The sequence below is a fragment of the Sphaeroforma arctica genome (assembly GCF_001186125.1).
Source record: "Sphaeroforma arctica JP610 unplaced genomic scaffold supercont1.287, whole genome shotgun sequence".
NCBI lineage: Eukaryota > Ichthyosporea > Ichthyophonida > Sphaeroforma > Sphaeroforma arctica.
The window spans coordinates 1,164-6,819 of NW_014040271.1; the positions used below are offsets into that span (position 1 = coordinate 1,164).

A 5,656-nucleotide genomic window follows, 5' to 3' on the forward strand; every position below is an offset into this window, starting at 1 on the left:
ACTGACCGATCAATCAACCAGCTGCGATCATTCTTTCAACACATACACCCAGGCAACAAATATGAAAATAATTAATCCGGACTGGAAGATGTACATATCACATCAAATAGCACCCATATACGTAAGCTTTCTCGCGCGAAACAACTCACCCATCATCCTTAATACATCATACAAGCTTCACAATACAAACATCTACATATATCATGCCTACCCCACACATACATCATACATCAACGAGCACATACTTAAAATAGTTGGCGGCTTCCTTGACATTGTACTTGGTGAGCGTGGGCGAGATATCCTCCATTCTCTGTCTCAGCTCAGCCGCGGTGTCGTAAGGCAGCGTCATACCAGCCACCTGTGAGATGGCTCGGATGATCTGCCAGTCCTCACGTGCAAGCCCAGGAGGGTTGACCACGCGACGGGTGTGCTGGCTGCGACCCTGTGGAGAAGCACAGTGACAAAGCACAGGAGATGAGCGGTTGGTACCGGCGATAGATAGATATATATACTTCTCGTTGTACGCGACACACATCTATGCATTTGTCTCCTCAGTAAGATGTTTTACTATGAGGTTAGACATACACACCTCTGTATGGACATTTGCCGCAATATTTTTCAGTGCACAAAGTACAGATCCATACATTATCACAAACGCAACTAAAAGATACACCTACACACCTCTGTATTGACATATGTCGCATCCTTCTCAGTATAAGCGGCACCCGGCAGGATCAGATCCGCTGCGTGGGCGCCGTTGTCTCCATGGTGGCCCTGGTAGATGACGAAGGCATCCTTGTTGCTAGCGTCACGCACAACCCCTCCATCCGCTCCCAATAGGTACAGAACTTCGGCCTTATTCTTGAGGGCTCCGGGTGTGTACCCAATATCGAGAGCAGCAACTTGGTTGGCGTTCTTGTGCAGTACGTTGATGGACTGTGGACAGGGATATGGGGTATTTATAAACAATCACATAACCATTGCACTAAGTTTCGCATCAAGTTATTCACATCATACGGTTATAAGACAAATACATCGCACAAAGGTTGGTGTGGGCTGTGAGGCGTTGGTGTGTGGAAGAACTATCGGTCAACGTATGTGAGATTGGATGTGAGAGACAAGGTTGTCTTGAGATCTAGGAAATCCATAAGGGGGTACTGGCGACGGTTCCTGTACGTAAGCGTGGGCATTTCGATACTTTCCTCGCCGCATACTGCACTTGAATACTCGTTCTGAGTTTCAAATCGGCATTGACGTAGAAAGGATCAACAACTCCTGGATATTGTGTTCAACAACCACAGACACCACCAACGCGTGCGCCCGGAAAGGGTACTTCAGTTGGCGTGTATGACTCGTTGCAAAACGTTAACTCCCCAACGTGCCCAGTCCGGTACAGGCTGTCCAAGTGGCGTAGTTTCCACGTACGGTACATGGCGCACGCGAAGCAGTACCTGAGAAGGCAGACAAGCCAACCCTAGCAATCCTATTTCTTAAATGGGAATTATACAGTCATGTACTGTACCCAACGCACCTTGATACACACGTGTACACACGCTGTGGTACTACTTATGTGAATCCACGCTCCTGTCTAGCTAATAAAGTACAAAAGTAAATACCTTCCAGCCAGCCTCGGGCTTGGTCTTATCGGCCAAGGCATTTACTGCGGCCAAGATAGCATCCCCGTCATCACCCATTAGGGCGTCACTGCCTACTACAATCATTGGCTTGGTAGCGCCCATGAGCTTCTTGTAGAAATCGCCCTTTCCGCTGGCAAGTTCCTTAAGCGCAGCGGCGTCTGTGTATATGTTCCAGGGATAGGATCGTAGATACGAGAAGAACATGAGCACAGAATGTGCGTAATGTTCGAAAGCATGTGGGGGTGGATAGATTGAAGCTGAAATCTGTGCCCATTTATATATATATACATACATACAAATAGATATAGGATACAGATATAAATAGATATATATATACATTTACATACATACATACAAACAAATAGATATAGCTATAGCTATAGAGATATATACATTTACATACATACAAATAGATATAGATACATATTAATATATATACGACCAGGGTGCCGTTCGTGACTATTATTGTAACAAATAGATAGTAGTATGCTAGTGTCTGTGGCATACACCGGACAGGTAGCGGTGGCTTGGCCAAGGGAGCAACACTCGCCTGGTGTTCCTGAAGCGCCCAACCAAACTAGATGCCAAATATATAGAAAAAGTGTACGTAATAGATAGAGAGTATGGTGTTTGGAGGAGTCCGGCCTCGTTTCATAGACACGCATGCTCAGGTAAGCTGGCCATGAGGGTGAGTTGTGTATGTCTGTCTACTTAGTAGTTCATAGAGATTGACTGCTATGCATGCCTATGCACGGTATTACTTCTGTGGGCGTGTGGTCTTGTGACAAGTCAACTATGTGATCGGATGACAACCTGTCGATAAGTCATATGCTTCATGTCACAGATATGGGACACATATTCCTTTAATCGCTGGTGAGGGGTTATAAAATCGGGCCACGCATAACTGTATGACTATTTTTTACCCCTAAATCCGCACAGACAGCCCCGATCCACGCACAGAGATGCATGTATGGAAGAAGATTGCCCTGTTATTTAAGCACATCTTACACTAATACGGGCCCAAATTCACATTTTTAGACACTTAAAAGTTAAAAACATTTTCCCACACTCATACACGCCTATATGCACAACATCTACAAAAAGCAGATACGATAACATATACAAGTATACTTTTTCATATGCCTGTATACGCCCGCGTACCCACTTACATCTTGAAAAACTAAATACACTGGCACATACAAACATACCCTTTACATCCATATGTAAAGATTAGATACCCCAACATATACAAACATACCCTTTACACACATGTAGAACGATTAGATGTATATACAAACATGTCCACTACATACATGTAGAACAATTAGATGCCACGGCATACACAAACATACCCTTGCCCAGGTGTTCGTATCCAAAGTTGAGTTCATTGAGGCCATCCCCGATGACGCCAATGTCCACAATACCATGGACGTAGTTCTTACGCACGCGTGCGTTAAACACAGGCGCTTCGTATCTGTATGGTGTTAAAATGTAACGGAAAAAAAAAATGACTTGGGCGATAGACAAAACAAAGACTTAATAGCGTATTATAGCAGATGATTGAGTGCCGCAAGTGGATAGATTGCAAGGATTGCCAAGGGCATATCGGATATCGTGTATATATATACTGGATGATAAGACCGAGAGCATATATATATACAAAAGAAGCCAACTGAAAAATTATAACTTAGTGACACAGTCGAACATATAGTAACACTACTGATGTGAAGCGTACAGCATTTACGTTAGAATAAACATATCAAACCAAATATTGGTATGAAAGCCAATACATTACCACTTCCATGCAATACACCCGAATAGATACAAAGATCATCAGTGATCCGGAAGCACATATGCAAGTATACCCAGTCTTGATACCGACCTACAACACTACACAGGCCTGTATTAACAACAACTACTGTAGGTGCTACAGCCGAGCAGATGTTCAGATTGGTGGGGATCGGTAGTCAGTACTCTCCACGCCACTACTGAGGGATAGGCTGCCAAAACAAATACACAGACCAACAGCACAAGTGTAGATATACCAGACATTTGTACGCACCAACCAGCAACTAACAGCACACGTGTAGATATACCAGGAATTTGTACGCACCAACCAGCAACTAACAGCACAAGTGTGGATATACCAGACATTTGTACGCACCAACCAGCAACTAACAGCACACGTGTAGATATACCAGGAATTTGTACGCACCAACCAGCAACTAACAGCACAAGTGTGGATATACCAGACATTTTTACGCATTAACCAGCAAAACACATGCCAGTACAGTGCTGTTTTCAATGACACCTGCTAAGAGCATCACAGCCAAATACTTGCACAAATTATCAGCGCATACCTGGAGTTGGTACCAATCAATGGCCATACCTACTTCCACACTACCACAGAGGACAATATTGCCAAATACAGCCCAAAAATACACAAAACATTGGCACAAGAGTAGGTATATCCGGTCCACCACCAGCCTTAACTGGATTCACTCCACTGCCGAGAGCCATACAGCCAAACACCGTCCAGAACATACACAAACGAATAGCTACTAGGGCAAGTGGTAGGTACAAACCTGGCATTAAACAAACGAAACGAAGCAACAGCCATACCTGGAGAAACACCACTGTTGAGAGCAACACGGCCAAACACAGCCACAACAACACACACAAGTTAGTAGCTCCTGGCGCAAAAGTGGTAGGTACAAGTGCAGGCAAAAGTGGTAGGTACAAGTGAAAATATACCTGGTGTTGGTACCGACCAACAGCAGCACATCGGCCTCCTCTACGCCGGCCAGACCACTGTTCATGAGATAGTTTGATCGCAAGTCCAAGCCACTGCCCGACACTGGGAACTTCTGCTCGGTGTATAACTCCTCAGAATTCCCGCGGTTTAGCAGATCCTATACGTGGTGTTGGAGAAGAAGTGATATGTTAGGGTATACAGGAGAATAGGCAGGGAGACTGGGTGAATGGTAATGAGACAGTAATAAGCTATGATATGGAAGCAGATAGATAAGGATACTTGGTCGTAAGCTATGGTATGTAGATCAACTACAGCATTCAACATCAACAACGCTACAAACACCACATGTACAGCATTCAACACCAAGCACGTGTGTATCCATTACCACATCACTCACACCCGCCCACCTTAAACCTACCCGCACACTCACCTTAAGAGCCACCATCGCCTCAGCATCCGCAAACTGCCCGGCCAACCCGGTTACGGCTGTACCAGCTTCCTGGATCTTTCGGGCGGCTACCTGCAAGGCCTCCTCCCACGACACCTTTCGGAACTTGCCAGCCTCCTTAAGCATGGGCGTCTGTAGACGTTGGCGTTTGAGACCATCGTACGAGAAGCGCGTCTTGTCGTGGATCCACTCCTCGTTGATCTCTTCGTTCAGGCGCGGGAGTACTGTGGGGGTGAGATTGTACACGTACACAGGATTAGGACAATATTGAAACAGGACTAATACAGGACTAGGACAATATTGGAACAGGACTAAGGCAGGAGAAGGTTGAGAGTACTGTTGGGTGAGAGAGGTACACGTACACAAGATTAGGACAATATTGGAACAGGACTAAGACAGGACAAGGTTGGAAGTACTGTGGGGGTGAGAGAGGTACACGCATCCGGGCTACGACGACAGCGTCCGTGAGTGAAGGGTTTTGATTTGTTCGATAAGGCGGGATAGTTCTGTGAGTTGGTAGGTACACACTTATACAGTCGGGTGAACGGGTGAGCGCTTGCGAACATGCGATGCTACAATATACTCTCCCCATACACTCACAGAGGTGGGCATGGTTACCAGTCACAATAGGTCTGAGAAGAACATACATAGCTTCGCCACCCAGTGTGTCGATATGGATGCTGCCACACACATTCATCACATCGAAGCTCTCGTTCTTGCCCCACACCCACGAGCGTGCCTACCAAGTCATACCAACATACCACTAGCTTGTACACCCCTACATACCACTAACTTATACACACCTACATACCACTA

At 45.6% G+C, this 5,656-nt stretch overlaps 1 pseudogene across 1 annotated transcript in view; it reads right to left on the bottom strand.

Annotated features, from left to right (window-relative positions):
- Positions 1-245: 245 nt before the first annotated feature.
- Positions 246-5,656, bottom strand: part of SARC_04841 (NADH-ubiquinone oxidoreductase 75 kDa subunit, mitochondrial) — a pseudogene marked incomplete at both ends in the record, with an annotated part of 9,515 nt that continues 4,104 nt past the window's right edge. The window contains 6 exons of the mRNA in view: positions 246-442; positions 682-936; positions 1,617-1,795; positions 2,990-3,111; positions 4,392-4,549; positions 4,823-5,064. The remainder of the gene's footprint in view (positions 443-681; positions 937-1,616; positions 1,796-2,989; positions 3,112-4,391; positions 4,550-4,822; positions 5,065-5,656) is intronic.